Here is a 21,433-nt window from a genome sequence, read left to right on the forward strand (position 1 = left end):
ATAACTTGTACTCAGAGTGTTCTTTTTGTGGCATTTTTCTCTATAACATGCCCTGTTCATCTGACGTATGACTCATGATCAATATGCCATCTTCTCCAGAATACCAAGGAAGGGCTCCAGATGGTTTCCTGCTGAAGTCCAGGAGATGGCTGTCACTTTTAATGAGCCTGCATACATGCACAGCTGATCCATTCTGTACCGCGCTCTGTAGTGTTAGCGGAGAGATGAGGGCCATGAAGGATCATTGGGGTGCATTATGTGACTCAGAGGGCCAGTCAGGAGAAGTACAGAATCATTAAAAGTCTTGTAGTTTTCAGTAACATCTGCTCACAACCTAATATGTGTAAGTGCTGTCAGACCCCACTGGACACCCCCTGGAAGGAATCTTGGTGCCTTATGCTATAAGTAATCTTAACATTCTTTACTTTATAGATGATCACACTTTGTGCAAACTTTTCCTCTTTTTGTTAGCTTCTTCACAGGAAATTTTGAAATGAGTAAAATTAATTATGGCACATACTATATTCAGCCAAATATCACTGGGACCGTATATAACCAGCCACCTGATTTTTAGCTTAAAGCACCAGAATTCAGAATACTAACTACACCATTTACTTAGAAAATCCATGTCAGAATGGCCGTAAAATCCATTATGAAACTTTAACTTTGTTTCTGCCCACCTAGCCTGATTGACAGCTCTCCAGTGTTTCTCCTGCTGCTGAGATCTCACACTGCTCAGTAAAAGCTGCAGATGTCAGTGAGTCTGAGACTGAATACACTGGTACTCATGAGCTATTTTATTCTACTGTATAGTGGGACTCCTAAAATGTTCATCTTCATGTTAGGATTATTAATCCATTCTGACATGGATTTTCAAAGTAAATACCTCATCAGTTCTAAGAGATCGGTTTAACATTTTATATTGTGAAGTTTTGAGACAGATTTACTTTAAAGTAGTTTTCTACAACTCAGGAGACCTAAAATATATGAAGAGTATAATAGGAGTAGAGCCGAACAGCACTTGCGTAACATTGACAGCAATAGCGCACAGATAACAGTAGCAGTATATTACACTATAACTGTGAAATTCACTCCCTATGTACAAGAACAGCGCCAGCCACAGGTCACAATGTGACAGCCACAATACCCTCAAAACAGTGAGTGCCACTGTACCTCTTAAAGCTAGTTTATGTTTGTACGTCTGCAATTGTGTGCAATGCATCAAGCTACGACTGACTGAATTTCAACATGTAGGTCATCGAAGTCTTTAAAAACCAAACAACATGATGTAATTAGCTCTTAAAGCACACCTGTCAGCAGGATTGTGCTCAGTAAACCACATGCACTGTCAGGTGGGCGACATTACACTGATTAATATGATACCTTGGTTGATGAAATCCGTCCTGTGGTTCTTGTGTAATCTTTACTTTCAGCTTGGAGATAATGATATGCTCGTGCTCCGGGGCAGCCTGTGGGGGGGCACTATGCTTACATATTCATCTGTATGCTCTTATGACCGCTCACTGTGCCTTCACTGACCTGCCTCCTATTTTACATAATGCATCTAGTAGTGCAGGGCTAGGTAAAATAGGAGGCAGGTCAGTGAAGGCACAGTGAGTCTGTCATAAGAGCATACAGATGAATAGGTAAGCAGAGCACCAGATAGAGCGCCCCCCACAGGCTGACCCGGAGCACGAGCATATCATTATCTCCAAACTGAAAGTAAAGATTACACAAGAACCACAGTACAGATTTCATCAACCAAGGTATCATATTAATCAGTGTAATGACAGTGTATGTGGTTTACTGAGCACAATCTTGCTGACAGGTGCGCTTTAATGGAAAAAACATATCTGCTTTAGGCTTCATTCGTACATCTGTGTTTAAACAAGTCCGTGAAAACATGGTACCGGTGTCATGAGTGTTTTAGATCAGTGTGTCATCAGTGTTTGGTCCGTGTGTCCGTTTTTACCATCAGTGTGTCATCAGTGTTGGGTCGGTGTGTCTGTTTTTACCATCAGTGTATCATCAGTGTTTGGTCTGTGTATCCGTTTTTACCATCAGTGTGTCATAATTGTGGGGTCCATGTGTCTGTTTTTACCATCAGTGTGTCATCAGTGTTTGGTCCGTGTGTCTGTTTTTACCATCAGTGTTTTTCACGGATGAATAAATAAATGACCAAGCTTCTTCTATCCCTTGTGATGTTAAATATGGACAGCACATGGACTATACATAGATGCCATCCGTGTGCTGGACGTATTTTTCACGGAACCATAGACTTTTATATTGATACTTTTCATCTGTGATACTGGAGAAAAAGCAAACATGTCTACATGAGTTTTGCACGGACATATGTGAATAGCCCCATAGACTATAATGGGTTTGTGTTTTATCTGTAAGAAAAACACATAGAACACGTACATGCAACACGGATGTCTGAATAAGGCCCTAGACGTATTGAAATGTACTGCTGCTAAACATTTGAATACATCCCTGAGAATAGTGAAGGAAAATAATATACCTTTTTCATGTTTTTTTGGGAAGGGCCAAAAAAAGTGGCCAGAAATGTTTTTTTTTTTTTTTTTTTTAATTTTATATAGGTTCCCTCCAAAAAATCCATAAACCTGACAAAACACAAAGTTAAAAGAACAGTTTTTGACTATGTGGACCATTTTAGTCTATGGATATGCTGCCATTTATTAATGAATACAGTTTTTTGCAATTTTGGCAAACAGTCGTAGGGACACCAAATAGTAATACTATTAATTACTATAATAGTAGTGCACAATGCTGCATGCCTCAATGCTCCGATATCAGAGCCACTTTTTAGGTGTATCAACATGACTGAGTCAAAATCAGTCCCACCATAATGCCCAAAACATGTGCAGTGCCCAAGTACAGAGCTGCCCATCATGAAATGCGTGGCTCCGATACCCTCCGACACCGCTCTATCTGCAGAAAATTACACGTGAGCAGCCGGTCACAGAAACGAGCTTGTGATAAATTCTCTCTTCTGGGTAAAAGTGTGAAGTCTCACCCAGATCATTTAGCCGCTGATCTTGGGACACCCTGGTGTATACTTGTATATCCTGATGAAGAGCATGCAGTTCCTTTCCGCTCAGCTCCCTATGTAAATAACACATTGCAAACATGGCATGTTTTGAGGAGTGGGATTACAATTGGAAAGTGCAATTGTACATGTTACAGAACCATTCTGAGCAATCATAGTTATATATAAAATTTATATATTAACATCCTTTTTTTATATATTGTATTAAAAAAAGATTTTTTTGGGCTGCAGTTATTCCATTGGGCCTCATCCAGCTAACTGTCTAACACTTTAAAATTATGTATTTAAAGGGATTCTGGTTTAGATATTCTATCTTTAATAAGTGTCCCCCAACAATAGCTCACTGCTAATGTAGGTGTGCCCTCTGAGACTCCTAATTAAATTCAAAACAATAGACCCCCCACCCCTATTACGTAGGACATATGGAAAGGGGATGTTTTAACCATTATTGTCTGACGGATAATGGTATCTCAAGTAGAGATGAGCGGTGTTCGACTAGAACTGTTCGCCAATCTCAAATTCGAGCTGTTTTGGGCGGTGTTCGAGTTGTTCGACGAACCCGAACGATTTGCAAAAAATTCGGCTGTTCGAGGTTATGTTCGATAACTGTTCGTGCACCAAAAGCGTGTCCTGCATGTCTGGCGCTATTTAGAGCACCAATCATGCAGGGATTGTCTGCCACTCACTGTAATGCCACAGCCATGGTGGTTGTGGCATTAGAGTGATTGCCCAAATCGATGGGAACTGTGCTCACAGTGAAACATGAAAAGCCGGCAATTCAGCAGCGGTACACCGGTACCCGACAATTTAGAACCGAAAGAATAGAGCATCACACATAGATTAGATAGATAGAAACATGTCAGTCACATATATAAGAAGTACAGTGACAGTGTTGATTACTGTACTTGTCATTTAGTGTAAAGGATTTATAAAAAAAAATATTAGTGTTTTCATGCACCGTCTCTTTAAAAAAGCCGGCCGGCAATTCAGCATCTGTACCCGACAATTTAGAATGGAAGAAATAGAGCATCATACATAGATTAGATAGATAGAAACATGTCAGTCACATATATATGAAGTACAGTGACAGTGTTGATTACTGTACTTGTCATTTAGTGTTAAAATAAAGGATTTATTTAAAAAAAAATTGGCGTGGGATCCCCCATAATTTTAGTCTCTAGCTGAGGTTAAGCAGACGGCTGGGGCAGATGTTTGAAGCCTGGGAAGGGGTAATACCCACGGAGCTCCCCAGGCTACTAATATCAGCCCCCAGCTGAATGCCTAGCCTTTACTAGCTATTAAAATGGGGGACCCCCCAAAGAATTGACGTGGGGTCCCCCCTATTTTAATAGCTAGCAAAGGCTAGGCAGACAGCTGGGGGCTGATATTAATAGCCCAGGAAGGGTGCCATGAATATTGGCCCCCTCCCAGGCTAGAAACACCAGCCGTCAGCCGCCCCAGAAATGGCACATCCATAGGATGCGCCAATTCTGGCACTTAGCCTCGCTCTTCCCACTGCCCTGTAGCGGTGGCAGTGGGGTAATAGGTCTGGGGTTGATGTCAGCTTATAATGCCAGCTGACATCAAGCCCAGGTTAGTAATGGAGAGGCGTCTATAAGACACCCCCATTACTAACCCCATAGTCAAAGTTAAAAAAAAACACAAACACCCAGAATAAAGTCCTTTAATTGAAATAAAGACACAATTCTTTATTGTCCTAAATTAAACCATACTTACAATCACGCCCATTCCAGCTGAAGCCAACAATCCCCTGCAATAAAAGAAAAATAATAAAGCAACATAATCCTTACCTTCCCATGGTTCCCATGACAGCTTCAGCTCTGCTACATCGAGATGACAGACTGGACCGCAGCAGAAAGCTGCCATCCAGCCTGTCATCCCGCAGACACTGAGAAGCGCAGGCTTGCTTGCGCTGCTCAGCGTCTCTCTGTGACGGCATCCAGATGAGCCGAGTTCATGTCCAATGAACTCGGCTCACCTCATGCACGTCACTGACAGCGTGGGAAAATTCTCACGCTGAAGCGGTGAGTGCAGGAGAATTCTCCCACGCTGTCAGTGACGTGCATAAGGTGAGCTCATGTCCAATGAACTCAGCTCACCTCCTGCACGTCACTGACAGCGTGGGAGAATTCTCCTGCACTCAGCGCTTCAGCGTGAGAATTCTCCCACGCTGAAGCGCTGAGTGCAGGAGAATTTTCCCACGCTGTCAGTGACGTGCATAAGGTGAGCTCATGTCCAATGAACTCAGCTCACCTCCTGCACGTCACTGACAGCGTGGGAGAATTCTCCTGCACTCAGCGCTTCAGTGTGAGAATTCTCCCACGCTGAAGCGCTGAGTGCAGGAGAATTTTCCCACGCTGTCAGTGACGTGCATGAGGTGAGCCGAGTTCATTGGACATTAACTCGGCTCATCTGGATGCCCTCACAGAGAGACACTGTGGAGCGCAAGCAAGCCTGCGCTTCTCAGTGTCTGCGGGATGACAGGCTGGATGGCAGCGTTCTGCTGCGGTCCAGCCTGTCATCTCGATGTAGCAGAGCTGAAGCTGTCATGGGAACCATGGAAAGGTAAGGATGAGGTTGCTTTATTATTTTTCTTTTATTTCAGGAGATCGTTGGCTTCAGCTGGAATGGGCGTGATGGTAAGTATGGTTTAATTTAGAACAATAAAGAATTGTGTGTTTATTTCAATTAAAGGACTTTTTTCTGGGTGTTGTGTTTTTTTTAAATACTTTACTAGAAATTCATGGTGGTCATGTCTAATATTGGCGTGACCCCATGAATTTCGGGCTTAGGGCCAGCTGATAATGCCAAGCTGGCCCTAACCCCTTTATTACCCAGTGAGCCACCGCATCAGGGCCCTGGATGAGTTGGGTACAGCGCCAGAAGATGGCGCTTCTATGAACGCGCCATTTTCCGGGGTGGCTGCGGACTGCAATTTGCAGCGGGGGTGGCCCAGAAAGCTTGGGTCTCCCTGCGCTGCGGATTCCAGCCCCCAGCTGCCTAGTTGTACCTGGCTGGACACAAAAACAGGGCGAAGCTCCACGTCAATTTTCTTTAAATTATTTCATGAAATAATTAAGAAAAAAAGGGCTTCCCTATATTGTTGTGTCCGGCCAGGTACAAATAGGCAGCTGGTGGTTGGGGGCAGCCCGTTCCTGCCTGCTGTACCTGGCTGGACACAAATATAGTGCGAAGCCCCACGTCAATTTTTTTTTAATTATTTCATGAATTTCCTGAAATAATTTAAAAAAATTGAAGTGGGGCTTCGCACTATATTTGTGTCCAGCCAGGTACAGCAGGCAGGAATGGGCTGCCCCCAACCATCAGCTGCCTATTTGTACCTGGCCGGACACAACAATATAGGGAAGGCCTTTTTTTCTTAATTATTTCATGAATTTCATGAAATAATTAAAAAAAATTGAAGTGGGGCTTCGCACTATATTTGTGTCCAGCCAGGTACAGCAGGCAGGAACAGGCTGCCCCCAACCACCAGCTGACTATTTGTACCTGGCCGGACACAACAATATAGGGAAGGCCTTTTTTTCTTAATTATTTCATGAATTTCATGAAATAATTTAAAAAAAAATACGTGGGGCTTCTGGGCCCCCCCCCGCTGCAAATTGCAGTCCGCAGCCACCCCGGAAAATGGCGCGTTCATAGAAGCGCCATCTTCTGGCGCTGTACCCAACTCATCCAGGGCCCTGGTGCGGTGGCTCACTGGGTAATAAAGGGGTTAGGGCCAGCTTGGTATTATCAGCTGGCCCCAAGCCCAAAATTCATGGGGTCACGCCAGTATTAGACATGACCGCCATGAATTTCTAGTAAAGTATTTAAAAAAAACACAACACCCAGAATAAAGTCCTTTAATTGAAATAAACACACAATTCTTTATTGTTCTAAATTAAACCATACTTACCATCACACCCATTCCAGCTGAAGCCAACGATCTCCTGCAATAAAAGAAAAATAATAAACCAACCTCATCCTTACCTTTCCATGGTTCCCACGACAGCTTCAGCTCTGCTACATCGAGATGACTGGCTGGACCGCAGCAGAACGCTGCCATCCAGCCTGTCATCCCGCGGACACTGAGAAGCGCAGGCATGCTTGCGCTCCTCACTGTCTCGCTGTGACGGCATCCAGATGAGCCGAGGTCATGTCCAATGAACTCGGCTCACCTCATGCACGTCACTGACAGCGTGGGAAAATTCTCACGCTGAAGTGCTGAGTGCAGGAGAATTCTCCCACGCTGTCAGTGACGTGCATGAGGTGAGCTCATGTCCAATGAACTCAGCTCACCTCATGCACCTCACTGACAGCGTGGGAAAATTCTCCTGCACTCAGCGCTTCAGCGTGAGAATTTTCCCACGCTGTCAGTGACGTGCATGAGGTGAGCCGAGTTCATTGGACATGACCTCGGCTCATCTGGATGCCGTCACAGCGAGACAGTGAGGAGCGCAAGCATGCCTGCGCTTCTCAGTGTCCGCGGGATGACAGGCTGGATGGCAGCGTTCTGCTGCGGTCCAGCCTGTCATCTCGATGTAGCAGAGCTGGAGCTGTCCTGGGAACCATGGAAAGGTAAGGATGATGTTGGTTTATTATTTTATTTTTATTACAGGAGATCGTTGGCTTCAGCTGGAATGGGCGTGACGGTAAGTATGGTTTAATTTAGAACAATAAAGAATTGTGTGTTTATTTCAATTAAAGGACTTTATTCTGGGTGTTTGTGTTTTTTTTAACTTTGACTATGGGGTTAGTAATGGAGGTGTCTTATAGACGCCTCTCCATTACTAACCTGGGCTTGATGTCAGCTGGCATTATAAGCTGACATCAACCCCAGCCCTATTACCCCACTGCCACCGCTACAGGGCAGTGGGAAGAGCGAGGCTAAGTGCCAGAATTGGCGCATCCTATGGATGCGCCATTTCTGGGGCGGCTGACGGCTGGTGTTTCTAGCCTGGGAGGGGGCCAATATTCATGGCACCCTTCCTGAGCTATTAATATCAGCCCCCAGCTGTCTGCCTAGCCTTTGCTAGCTATTAAAATAGGGGGGACCCCACGTCATTTTTTTGGGGGGGTCCCCCATTTTAATAGCTAGTAAAGGCTAGGTATTCAGCTGGGGGCTGATATTAGTAGCCTGGTAAGCTCCGTGGGTATTACCCCCTTCCAAGGCTTCAAACATCTGCCCCAGCCGTCTGCTTAACCTCCGCTAGAGCCTAAAATTATGGGGGATCCCACGCCAATTTTTATTTTAATAAATCCTTTATTTTAACACTAAATGACAAGTACAGTAATCAACACTGTCACTGTACTTATTATAAATGTGACTGACATGTTTCTATCTATCTAATCTATGTGTGATTCTCTATTCTTTCTATTCTAAATTGTCGGGTACAGATGCTGAATTGCCGGCCGGCTTTCTTAAAGAGACGGTGCATGAAAACACTATTATTTTTTTAAATAAATCCTTTACACTAAATGACAAGTACAGTAATCAACACTGTCACTGTACTTCATATATATGTGACTGACATGTTTCTATCTATCTAATCTATGTGTGAAGCTCTATTCTGTCTGTTATAAATTGTCGGGTACCGCTGCTGAATTGCCGGCCGGCTTTTTTAAAGAGACGGTGCATGAAAACACTATTATTTTTTTAAATAAATCCTTTACACTAAATGACAAGTACAGTAAGCAACACTGTCACTGTACTTATTATATATGTGACTGACATGTTTCTATCTATCTAATCTATGTGTGAAGCTCTATTCTTTCTGTTCTAAATTGTCGGGTACAGATGCTGAATTGCCGGCCGGCTTTTTTAAAGAGACGGTGCATGAAAACACTATTATTTTTTTTAATAAATCCTTTACACTAAATGACAAGTGCAGTAACCAACACTGTCACTGTGCTTCTTATATGTGTGACTGACATGTTTCTATCTATCTAATCTATGTGTGATGCTCTATTCCTTCTTGTCTAAATTGTCGGGTACCGGTGTATGCCGCTGCTGAATTTGCCGGCCGGCTTTTTTAAAGAGAGTGTCTTCTGAGCAGTTTGTCAGCTTTTGGACACCTTTGCAGGTGTTTTCTATGTGTTTCTATGTGTTTTTGTTTGCCTGCCATTGGTTTTAACGGTGTTCGACGGTGTTCTAAGGTGTTCGACGAACAGTTCCTCGAACATCCCGGTGTTCGACGAACCGAACCGAACCCGAACACTACGGGGGTGGCTCAACACTAATCTCAAGATGTCCGGCCACATAATACATTTGCAGTTTTGGATATTAGTTCATACAAAGTGTGGATATTCTAAAATGGAGCAGGGCAACTAAAGGAAGATCGGAGGTATAACAATACACTAAGCTTTTATAGGCCACAAAACCACGGCGCTAAAAGTTCTATATCGAGTCTTTGTGCAAAATCCAGCAGAACCCGGCTGACCGCACATAGAAGCGGAAGTACAAAATAACCAATAAATTACTGTAAATAACAATGCACATATAAAGGTCTTTCATTTGGAAATTGCCCAGGTAAAATATACATTTTTTTTTTTTATGATAATAGGTCCTTTCTATAAACATGGCCAAATATAGGGTTTATTCTGTATCAACAGTTTTGTAAATGCAGCTGATTAAATCTAGTTCGTGCCTGTCCCAAAAATCCACTTATATTGCAGGAGGAATCTGCAGGGGTGCAGGAGAAATGTAGCATTACAGTAGGTGGTGCCCATCCAGATGAATAAGTGGCAATGATGTGCATAGTCCTGCGGAGTCAGCCAGAGGTAGAGCTAATCTTTAGGCCAGGTTTAGACAGCTGTATGAAAATCAGGCTAGTCATGTCCGGAAATTATGGTCCCGACTGGCTTCTAGAGCAGCTGTTTATGTGCCCACCCACCTGGCGGACAGATGTAGGAGTTGCCTTCTATTGTAGCACTATGCTAATCAGTAGAAAGGTGCAGCGATTCCCAGTCCGTAACACTGTTCTAATAGAATGGAAATAAGTTCTGACAGTAAGTAGCCTGCTTCTTAATCCTGCAGATTACGTACACAAGAAAACGGCTGATTTCTCCAATAGGGATTATCTCCATTAGATGGGTCTTATCCATGCACATCCATATCAGAAAGCCGAGTGACTTCCGAAATATACATATTAGGCAGGTGAAAATACCCTTATTCCTAAGCAGAATCCAGAAAATGTGTGTGTAGATACGAGAGACTGCACCTCAAATAAATTCAGACCTTTGTCAAAATCTGTAATAATACAACACAGAAACCGACAGCAAAAAAACACCTAAAATGCACAAACAAGTTCAACTGTCAATGTTCTAACCCTGGATAAACTGAGAAGAAAACACACTAAATATAACAATAGTATCATGTCCAAACCATTTTTGGCAATAATTGTAACCAAATAAAGTGCAAGATACACATAATACAATATCCTGTCAGTAAAGAATAATAGAAAAATGTTCATAAAATAGTACACAAAAAATGCCCAAGGTTCCATGTTGGCATTAGAGTCCCATGCATATCACTGGACTGCCAGCTTTCTCAAAGGTAATGGTATAAAAAATTCTCTTTTATGTGTAATGTGAGATGCTCCTTTCTGTTCTTTTTAAAGGGACTATTTTACCAGAATTGATGTAGGGGCAGAGACCCTGATTTTCCAGAAATGTATCACTTACCGGGCTGCTTGCTGCAGTTTTGACAAATCCCTGTTTTATCTGCTGCAGATCTAGCAGTTCTCTGAATGCTGAGCTCTGTATAACTCTGCCCATACCACTGATTGGTAGCTTTATGCCTATTTATACAGAAAGCTACCAATCAGAGGCAGGGGCTAGGTTAGAATACATCGAAGCCGTTTTATTAGTCCTGCTGATCAAAACTATAGCAAGCAGCCCAGAAAGTGATACATCACTGGAATCAGGGTCTCTGCCCCTACATTATACTGCTCTCATATTAGGTGGCAAAAACCGGGAGAGAGATCCCCTTTAAGTGTTTTTAATCTTACTGTTTCTGTATTGTGTGATATATTTCGGTATATTTGATGGTGCAATCGATCCTTCGTGTCATTTCTGGAATGTACATAATGGGTATTTGTAACGTGGGCTTGCACTCTTGTCCACTTCTTGTATTACTTTTTTTATTTTTTTTAATCGATATCTCATTCCAAGTGACTTCAGCGACAGAGAAAATAACAAGACTCTCTTAAGAGAATGCACACGGTTTCTGCATTTCTCAGCTTTTTTTGTGTGTTGAAGCAGTCCTGAAAACACTGCCCTTTAATTTAAAGAAGCTAAAGCATCTGATGTACTTTTGAGACTCAAGGGTTAACAAGCATTGTACAGTACGTTAGATAGAAACCTCATTTAGGCCCAGACATTATCTAATTTCCCCCTCCTCCTTCCCAGCCCGCACCACTGAAAATATTTTTGCCAAGAAGATATTTTGAAGATAGTGAAACCTGATGAACAGAAATACTTGAGTGACGGCAGCCGTTCTGATAATACCCTGACACTGCATATTGACTGGTTTAGCTCTTATTCCTTTGATAGGCGACTGATGTCACAACATTTACACCCAGACAGGGCGCTGGGCTTACACAGCTCTGCCGAGTTATCTGAGTCCCAGGACATGGGTGTCTGCATTTCTTCACTTTCCACCAGGCAGAACAAGCAGCCACCGACTGGGAAAGAAAGAAATGTTGTGCTTTCGTAATGTAGAAAATGCGAAAAAAAAAGTTTTTACTTTTAAGGTGCCATTTTTTTGCCGAAACAATTCACAGTTCCCGTCTTAGTCTTAAAGGGGTTGTACATTTCTTTTTTTTTTTTTTTTTTCTTTTAAGGTATTTAATAAAATAACAAGCTGAGGGATCCTGCGCAGGTCACACCAGTGGTCGGCGTCTGCTATAGAAGTGATGTCTGCGCCGTTTGGATGTCACCGAAGCTTGTGGTGGGCTGCAGCGGTCTGCTGACTGGGACAGCACATAATCGGATGTATCTCTGATCTTGCGCTGTTTCAGTCACCTAAAGTTAAGCTACATAAATATTATCGCCCCGATTCATCAAAGCTTTGAAAAGTTGCAAAACTTTGGCACAACTCTGAGTTGCGCCAAAATGTAGTGACTTTTAGCGGTTTCACGCTAATTTCTTCCAGCTCTGCTGAAATTGGTGGAGGTGGAACGGGACAGAGGTGGGACGCCATAGCTCGTCTAATTGTTAACTAGTAGTGGCATTCCCTACCCCAGAAATCTCATTCCAGTACCCGACTGGACGCCACTCGTCAGATGCCCCAGATTCACGAATAGGCGGGAGTGTCTGACTCCACAAGGCCCATCATCAAGACCAGCGAGATTGGTCTTGATGAATCGGGCCTATATCTCTAATAACTCTTAATGATAGTGGTTTAGTTTTACTCTATAAAGTCTTATATGACGCTCTAAAAAAAATTATGGTTTGTAGCATATTTTTAAAGGGTATTTGTGCATGACGTTTTTAGAAAGCCAGCGGTCTTTTTTGGGTATACATTAATTGTATACATTAGTTAATAGTAATTCTGTATACAATAGTGAGTGGCTTTCAAGTGGAAACCGCTTGAGAGAATGGTCAGGGCACTTCTTTAAACCTCTTCCTGGCTTGCGAAGCCTGAAGCGCAAGCTGAACATATGCCCCACAAGTTCTTTTCACAATGCAGTGCATATGCCTGAAAAAGACGTCATGTGCACATACCCTTAAGGGGTTTTTACGGTTTCAGAAAACCCCCGTCGTCCGGCAGCAGTTTGTTTAAAACATCGTTGACAGCGCTGCAGCCAATTAGTGAGATGAGCAGCTCTGCCTGTGATGACAGCACAAGCCGCACTGATGTCAGTGCTGTAGACAATAACTGACCCCATGAGCAGCGACAGAAATTCAGCACTGGACCTGGGGAATGTGACTACAGCACATTTTGACTTTTTTTAATAAAACTGCATCCTGGGGACAGGGATTTTCCCAAATCAGAAAACCCATTTAATTACGGTTTTACACATTCATGAAACACCCACCATGCTCACATCGTGGTACCCGGCTGGACTTCCCGGTCTCCTGACCTGAGCTAAATCCCTCAAATATTCCTAGGAGAATATGTGAAACTAGCCTAAGGCCTCATTCAGATATCCATTTTTCATGTACCTGTTCTATCTGTGTAGAAACAAAACCTAAAAAATCCTTGAAACAAAAGACACATGGAGCAAAGACAAGACATGTAACAAGCTCACCAATGCAAGTCTTTGGGGCATTGCTATCCAAGTTGTATCCATTAATTGCTCTGTTTGCTAGGAGCATCTTGAGAAACCTCCATTTTTTTTAACATACAATAAAGTTTGATGAAACTGGTGGTAAAAACTGAAACACTGACCAAATACTGATGAAAATCTGATCCAAAACACTGATGGGAAATTGGTCCATTCTTTTCCCACACACAGCATGATTTTGCAACTTGTCCATACAATCACCGCACAGACATATATCTTATGTTTCAGTTTCACTTCATCTCAGCCTCATTGTGTAAGGTCGGCTGCATATGAGAAATCGCCGGAGTTTCTCTAATTTTCATGTGTGTCCATTTTTACGTCTGTGCGTGATCCGTTTTCATAAATCTACACTAAAACATGTACATGATCACAAATTTCTATTATAAATCTAGAAAACTATCTGTAAAAATCGGATGCCACTCGGATGTTCCGTGTGGGATCCGTTTTTTTTTTACGCACCTATAGACTTGAATGGGCAACTCGGAAGAAAGTAGAGCATGCTGCAATTTCTTTTTCGCTCAGTGGGCTGTGAGAAAAATCGTTCATCCGAACAGCCCTATTGAATAACATAGGTCAGTGTGCTGTCCATGTATTGTCCGATTTATATACTCGTCTGCATGAGCCTTGAGGCCGATTTCCCACGTCCGTGAGACTGTACTTAGATCAGAAGACCCAGCCCGATCACAGTGTCTCCAAACCGGAGCTAACTGCTTCATAATTGCGTGGGGCTACACGGCGACTTTGGCTGTGACAGCATTTGTGAATGAGTTCTCATTGTGCCACCTACACAATCGCAATAAGCAAGTTGCAAAAAAATTAGACTATAGGATTTTTTGTTACTAGCATGTCATGGTTGGGTAGGTTTTGCAATGCGCCCCTATTTGCTTGTATAGTGCTGCGATGTAGAAGTGACACAGAGTAACTCTGGCGGCGTGATGGCTGTTGCAGAAAAATTTGCCGTGTAGCCTTAGGCTAAGGTCACACTACCATAGATTCAATCATTTGAGAGAATTGGGTCAATTATGCTAATGAAACTCCAATCAAACTCTGTTAAGAGTGTGATCCAATTTTCTCCGATGAGAGAATTGCAGCACACTGAAGAGAAGATGGAGAACAAGATTTCTCCATCTTCTCCATTGTGTGAGTCCGCGGAAATCAGACTGCACTCAGATGTCATGCGAGTGCAGTCCAATGTTTTCCACGCACCATAGACTTGAATGGGAGAATGGCATCCGATTTCAGAGTGAAATCGGAGCATGTTTTGATTTCTTTTTCACAGACAGATTCTGTCAGTGAAAAAAAAAATCTGTCATCAGCACAGCCACATTGAATAACATTGGGCCGAGTGCTATCCATGTGACCATGTACTAATTCAAACAACTGTTTTCATCTCCTACTTGAACAAAACAGACAGATTTCAATCAGAGTGCTGGATCAGACTCGTTATTATCGATGGGGAGAGACCTTTGTATAATAACGAGTCAAACGGGGATAAGCTGGAGGAGAATTGTGTAATGAACACTTCTCCCAAGCCCAGCACATACCACTGGCCACAAGCCAGTTGAAAAGTATGCTTTTTCTAAAACACGTCATTGCTTTACAGTAAAAGATAGTTCATTAGGATCGTGGGACCTGTCACCGAGTCGTGGTGCCCGTAGCGAGGTTCTGTTTATGCTCTGTACATACCGCATGCATGGAATCATTGTGTTAAAGGGTTTGTCCTCTTTCACCAAACTTTTGTTCATAGGCTAAGTTACGTCAGACCAGGGCAGACAGCGGCAGAGACACAGCACTGGATGGGTAAGTAAAGCTCAGTTTGTTTGTTTTTTTACAAATTGCTGAGACTAAGGTCAAAAGTTTGGTGAAAGCGGACACCCCCTCTAACGCTTGGATGTGCACAAACAAGAACACATCCACACGTTCCTGGATATCTTGTGCCAAGCAATGTGTATTCTGGTTTCAGGAAATATTATTCTTTGTACATTAAAAATTATATAATGTTCAAATATACTTTTCAAAAACATTCCTTCCATTTTAAGATCTGTGCTTGCTGTCATGTAATGGAAACATTTCCTATTTCATGTGGAATATGTGGTGGACACACAAGTTGATGACCGTATTACCAGGGCTGTGGAGTCCGTAAGCCAAACCTCCAACTCTGACTCCTCAATTTCCATGCAGGGCTGTGGAGTCAGAGTCGGTGTCCATTATGGTGGAGTCGGTATAAAATGGACCGACTCCAATTCCTAAAATATATAATAAATTGGGTACAGTAGTTCAATGCAGGTTGTGGGGAATATTTTTTCCATAAGAATTTGGGAAAGTTATGAAATGTCATATAATTATAAATAAATAAAAAAATATTCCCCACAAACTGCATTGAACTACTGTACCCAATTTATTATATATTTTAGGAATTGGAGTTGGTCCACTTTATAACGACTCCACCAAAATGGACACAGACTCTGACTCCACTGCCCTGCATGGAAATTGAGGAGTCAAGAGTTGGAGGTTTGGCTTACCGACTGCACAGCCCTGCATAACGTCTGTTACTTGACTTTAATCCCGTATATCACTTATAATGCAATAAATAACCTTTATTTGTGAAACCAGAATGTCCCTTTATGTTTCTTTCCCTGAAGAGCACAAGTTTACCTCTTATTGGGTAAGGTTTGTACTAGTAACGGATTATTTCAGCACGGCGCTCACATCCAGGACGGTATTTGGACACATCGTAGGCTAAAGCAAAGATTTCTATTTCCTAATCATATGAACAGAGGTTCCTTCAGAGGGATCAAAGAATCAGTTAAATCTTTGTTTTGCCTGCACCCAGGCGCAGTCTGGGAATGTTCACGGCAGAGATTAGCACACACATTATTTTTAATGCTATTAACTGTGAATTAACCTTACCAGAGGAGCTCCGTCACTATGCTGCCTAGGTTTGGGTTAACCCTGGTTGACTTCTTTTTTTTTTTTGTAGAATGTTTTTAGTCAACTTGAATTATGCTTTTTACATTTTAGTTTGGTTACTGTAAAGTGTCTTGTGCACGGTTATTACTTGTCATGCATTACATTTATTTAAAGGAGTTGTCCATTTTTATTTTTAAAAAACTTGTTGGAACAACTTTAAAGGGACTTACTAGTATATACAGCATGTAACATTGTGGGTTACAGTTAAATTAGACAAAATGTTACAACTATAGTGGTACATTTAGTATGGTAATAGTAATTACATAACTAGTATCATAATTAGGTTTGATCCAGGGTTCTAGGACTGATTTCCTTTTCTCGGGGTCAAGAAGGAATTTTTCCCCGTGATGCAAATTGGCTGAAGGTGTCCTGGGGTTTTTGCCTTCTTCTGGATCAACAGATTTAGGCATAAGGATGTTCGTAATACCATTATTAGAATCACAAGAGTAATACAAAATATAAAACTGATTAAAAAAATGAAATTATAAACGGGTACATTTTTAATTGTAATAGTGCATCAATAATAAAAATGGTAATAATACATTTGTGAGACCTAGTTGCAGTTAGTTAGTAAGTTAGTGTAGTGTTAGTGTAGGGAGTACAATTGGGGGAGGAAGGTTGAACTTGATGGACCTAGGTCTTTATTCAACCTACGTTACTATGTAAGTGTATTGAACGCTTCCCCAATTTTCTAAGTGAATATATTTCTAAGGGTGCTATTGACATGAAATTCTCACCAGATGTTAGTAATGACCCATCCAATTCACACAGGCAGAGGAATCAAACCATAGATATCCATAAGTTAAGTTATGTGTAATAATGAGGAATGACATAGGGAAAAAGTATTGAACACACTTACTGAAATTTATTTAATACTTTGTACAAAAGACTTTGTTGGTGATGGCAGCTTCAAGATGTCTCCTTATGGGGAAACTAGTCGCATGCATTGCTCAGGTGTGATTTTGGCCCATTCTTCCACACAAACGCTCTTCAAGTCCTGAAGGTTCTGTGGGCTCCTTCTATGAACTCTGAGCTTTAGTTCCTTCCATAAATGTTCTATTGGATTCAGGTCAGGTGATTGGCTGGACCATTCTAGTAACTTTATTTTCTTTCTCTGAAACCAATTGAGAGTTTCCTTGGCTGTGTATTTGGGATCAGTGTCTTGCTGAAATGTCCACCTTCCACCTTCATCATCCTTGTAGATGGCAGCAGATTTTTATAAAAAAAAAAAAAATGTTTTGGTACATTTGTCCGTTCATCCTTCCTTCAATAACATTAAGTTTACCAGTGCCGTATGCTGAAAAATAACCCCACCCCATGATGTTCCCACCTCCAAACTTCACTGTTGATATGGTGATCTTAGAGTGATATGCAGTGCCTTTTGGCCTCCAAACATGTGTATTATGGCATCTAAAGAGTTCAATTTTGTGACCAGACTATATTCTCCCATTGTTATAATGTTGTTGAGCAAACTATAAACGCGCTTGAACATGCTTTTTGTTCAGCAATGGAGTCTTGGGTGGTGAGTGTGCACACAGGCCATGGAGGTCGAGTGCATTACTTGTAGTTTTCTTTGAAACTATTTTACCTGCTGATTCCAGGTTTTTCCGTAGCTCCCACAGGTGGTCCTTGGCTCTTGAACAACTCTTTTTTGTTAATTCTTTTCTGTCTGAAATCTTGCACCTGGTTGTGGCCGGTTTATGGTGAACTGATGTTCTTTCCACTTCCGGATAATGGCCCCAACAGTGCTCACTGGAACCTTCAGTAGTCTAGAAATTATTCTGTAACCCATGCCATCAGTATGTTTTGCAGTAATAAGGTTGCGAAAATCTTGAGACTTGTTACTGGTTTTACCCATCGTGAGATTTTTCTTGTGTGGCACCTTTGGTAAGGAGACACCTTTTCATAGGCCATCATTTTAACCAGCTGATATTATTTTTCACTAAGTGGCAGGATTGATAAGGAAATTGCTGTAAACTCTTCATAAAAAGACAGGAAGTATGAACCTTTATCTAGCCTAAATGGCCGATGTGAAAACTGCAAGATTACAAATTTCACTTTTTTTATAAAGATTGTGATATGAAAAAAAAAATACATGTAACCCAAAAACCTGATTTAAACAATCGGTCATTTTCTAACCGCGTATTACCTTTTTAAAGGAGTGTTTTTGGGAATAAGAAATACATCTTGAAGTTCTTACACTGCTTCAAAAAAAGATACCCACTGTCCTTTATCCCCTCCAGAAGCTTAGCTGGTTCCCAATGTGTTTACATCCAGTCCCTGTAGGAAGCGTAGACCAATGGGGACTAGGTAATTGCTGGAACTGGACCTGTGGGCCATCAGAGATGTTATTAGGTTTTTTATATAGTCAGGACTTTAAGGAATGATTTTTATCTCTGGAACACACTTTAAAAAATAGTTGGCGTATCCTTTCCTGATGGACTGTGGTAAATGGATTGGCTGTCTCAAACAACCTCTATGAATCGACCAAGTTAGCACAGTTTAAAAAAGCCCCCAGTAAGGCCCTCTCACCAGTGAGGCACTATAGAAGGTTGCTTTCCTTATGGCCAGCGTAGCCCTCTCAGGAGAAATGAGCATTAAACAGCATCTTCTTCCAGCAATAACAGATTATCTTGGCAGCAAAACCTCCATAAATTGTCATTTTGAGAACAGGGATTCACCAAACCATGCAACCCAATTAAAAAGGTAAAATTGCTCCCACTCGTTGGAAATAGAACAGCATCACTGCTCTAGGCTACATCGGTTTATAGGATGAACAGTGACCCATAGAGTTTATTGGAATCCTTTACACAATCTTTTATTTTATGGGTCAGTGTGTCTGTTCCTTTAAACCCAGTGCATATCCTATGTCGTATTCTCATCCGTTTTTGTGACACTGTATCAAAATTAGATAAAAATGGAAGACCTCTGTTTTACATCAATTTTCCATCCGTTTTTAAATTCTCCATTGTGAAGTGTCAAAGGAAAATAAAGTTCATACAGTTTTTCTTTCAGTTTTTAAAGTTGATGAGAATAAAGGGGAAGCCTGATAGATGACACACAGAAAAGACACATTTTTCACAAATGTAAAAACAGAAACGGATGTGTGAATATAGCCTTAGTATAACGAGCACTGTCCCAGGAATCTGATCCGTTGTCTTACTAGCAGTTTGTTGTAAAAATAGTATACGCATGTATACAGAGTATATATCAGTGAACATCTATGATCATGGCAGTGCAGTGTTCTTGAGTACATGGAAACTGCAGACTGAAGGCCTATTTATAACGGTATTCATGGAAAGTGACAGACTTTTTTTTTTTAAATGGGCTCAAATCTCTGGTTCTCCCACTAGTCTGTGAATTTTCCCGAGGTGGTGACTCGCCTACCATGAGCAGGTGACTACTGTAGCCAATCGCTGTCCTAAGTAGTGAAGGTAACATTGTTGGCACATCATCACTACGGGATAGTTCACAAAAACCTATAGGACCACCAAAGTGGTGGTGAAAAAGCAGCAGCAAGGGATTGACTAGGTAAGTGTAAGTTATTTTTTCTAAGTCCCTGCTTTTAGAGGAAATCTGTCACCAGGTTTTTGCTATCTTATCTGAGAGCAGCCTGATGCAGGCAAAGAGAAGATGAATCCAATGATGTATCACTTAGTTTATTGGGTGCAGCCGTTCTGACACAATCAAACATAGATTTAGCAATGAAGCAGAGCTGAGAAAGCTAGCCCCGCCCACACCAGGCTCTCTGTGTATATTGTCTATAGACAGTGAGTTGCTTATCACAGAAGGGGGCGAAGTCGGACCAGGAGGCACACAATGCTGTGTCCAAGCAATAATAAGTTCCTGGTTCTAAAACAATCATTGGAAGAAAACAAAACCATGGAGCTTGATGCTGAAATCTGTATACATACATCATCCATACAGCATGCTTTCAGATTACATAGCAAAAACCTGCATGCAGATTATTTTTTTTTTTATGCAGGACAACCCCTTTTAAAGGGACTCTGTCAGCATTGAATGACTGTTAAAACTAAGTACAGGTGCTCAGTGCATCGTGGCGGGAGCAATAATTTATATACACCTTCCCAACTGCTTGTTTTACATGTCTTCCTGTACTTGGTTTGAACTGTGCTGACAAGAGTCTCTTTAAAGTCCCAAGTGTGTCTTACGTGCAAAAATGGGTCTTCAGTGTGTGCTACATTCCTCTTTCTTAATTAACCTGGCTTTCTAGACTTCTAAGGTTTGACCTTCTCTTTTCAGGTTAGGTATGTGAGTGGCAGGAGATAAAACTGATGAAGCTCAGATATGTAAATACCACGTTTTTACTTTAAGGCTTAAATAGTCGCAACAATACAAAGCCGTTCTTGAAATTTGCAGTAGTTTTTTTCCTATGTTTTCTGTGAGTTCTCTATTTCCAAGTAACTCTGAGAAATGAATTTTGACATAAAATAGTTGACAAGGCCCAGGGATATATGTTGAGGTTATTTTTTATTTACCAACCAGAACAATAAACACATTATTCAAGAGCCAGTCTGACCAGTCTAAAGTTGGCCTCAGATTTAACACAACTGTCAGCTCATTTAAGTGTCTGCTATTCTGCCCAGCCCCCTCCCCCCATATATATGCACTCTCTGATGGGTTGAAGGTGCATGTCTTTACTTTAGCATGAATAATATAAATTTGACAGTACTCTTGTATTCTCATGTACCATACCTTTGTGAAGCTGGAAACCTTATTTTCCCCAATAACCCCAAACGACAGCACCACAGGAGGATGTCACCCCACCCTAATAGAGACAAGAAGCACAAAGAGGTCAAACAGCCCCTCCCTCATCCTCCCTCCAGTGCATTTTCCTGTCACTATTGAGATGAAGAGGTCATCCTGTGGTGCTCTCTGCCAGCTGCAGACACCAGACTATACCTTAGAGCCGGGCAGCTGGGACCGAGTGCTCTCTCTCTCCTCCCTGTAGCTGCTCCTTTCTCCTCCGGGACTCAGGACTCTCCACCTGGTCCGCGCCCGCGAGTAAGGTCCGGTGGTTTCCAGGCTGGAGGCCTCCTAGAGCTCTCTAGCCCATCTCCTC

The 21,433-nt window shown here is 41.9% G+C and overlaps 2 protein-coding genes across 6 annotated transcripts in view; one reads left to right on the top strand and one right to left on the bottom strand.

Annotated features, from left to right (window-relative positions):
- The window catches only part of RSPH14 (radial spoke head 14 homolog), a 263,097-nt gene that overhangs the window by 45,053 nt on the left and 196,611 nt on the right, over positions 1-21,433 (bottom strand). The window lies entirely within an intron of this gene.
- LOC141258852 (guanine nucleotide-binding protein G(z) subunit alpha) overlaps positions 1-21,433 on the top strand; it is a 245,866-nt gene that overhangs the window by 5,943 nt on the left and 218,490 nt on the right. The window contains exon 1 of one of the 3 annotated variants that reach the window (XM_073674045.1): positions 15,133-15,180. The exons of the other annotated variants lie outside the window; for them this stretch is intronic. The gene's annotated coding sequence lies outside the window, so the exon portion shown is untranslated. Of the gene's footprint in view, positions 1-15,132; positions 15,181-21,433 lie in introns of those variants that run through there. 3 annotated transcript variants of the gene reach the window in all.

This window comes from Phyllobates terribilis, unplaced genomic scaffold (assembly GCF_046119375.1).
Source record: "Phyllobates terribilis strain yellow unplaced genomic scaffold, ASM4611937v1 Scaffold_1__5_contigs__length_1240528914, whole genome shotgun sequence".
In the NCBI taxonomy this organism is placed as follows: domain Eukaryota; kingdom Metazoa; phylum Chordata; class Amphibia; order Anura; family Dendrobatidae; genus Phyllobates; species Phyllobates terribilis.